Source organism: Chenopodium album, chromosome 2 (assembly GCF_948465745.1).
Source record: "Chenopodium album chromosome 2, dcCheAlbu1.1, whole genome shotgun sequence".
NCBI lineage: Eukaryota > Viridiplantae > Streptophyta > Magnoliopsida > Caryophyllales > Amaranthaceae > Chenopodium > Chenopodium album.
This window is the reverse complement of record NC_137835.1, coordinates 66,621,421-66,621,863: the sequence shown is the minus strand read 5'-3', so window position 1 is coordinate 66,621,863 and position 443 is coordinate 66,621,421. Positions and strand designations below refer to the sequence as shown.

Sequence of the window (443 nt, the reverse complement as noted above, 5' to 3'; positions counted from 1 at the left end):
TCCACAATTTTGACAAGAGAAAGAGTTAACTTGAGAAGAGCTTGCTCCACCACTTGAACTTGCATTCACACTCGTGTTCAACTTGGAAAGCCCTTTTGTTAGTTGATCAATTTGATGTTGTAATTGATCAACTTTCTCCAATTCGTAAATACCACCTCTCTTTGGAGCGTTTCTTCTTCGGCCCCCCAAGAGTAATTCTTTGCTACCTCTTCTATTGTGGCTTCAACTTGATTTTGAGGGATCTTGATAAATTGACCACCCGCCCCAGCATCCAAATTGGCTCTTGACATGGGCTCCAATCCGTCGTAGAAAAACCGCATGAGCAACCCTTGATTGTACTCATGGTAAGGACATGCTTGTACCAGCTCTCTGAATCTCTCCCATGCTTCACCAAGACTTTCATCGGCATCTTGCTCAAATGATGCAATTTTCCTTCTCATTTC

The 443-nt window shown here is 42.9% G+C and overlaps 1 non-coding gene across 1 annotated transcript; it reads left to right on the top strand.

The window, feature by feature from the left end:
* Nucleotides 1–335: 335 nt before the first annotated feature.
* LOC145608090 (small nucleolar RNA R71) lies at nucleotides 336–443 on the top strand. Its single transcript, XR_014105723.1, has one exon. It is a non-coding gene; the product is annotated as a small nucleolar RNA R71 (small nucleolar RNA).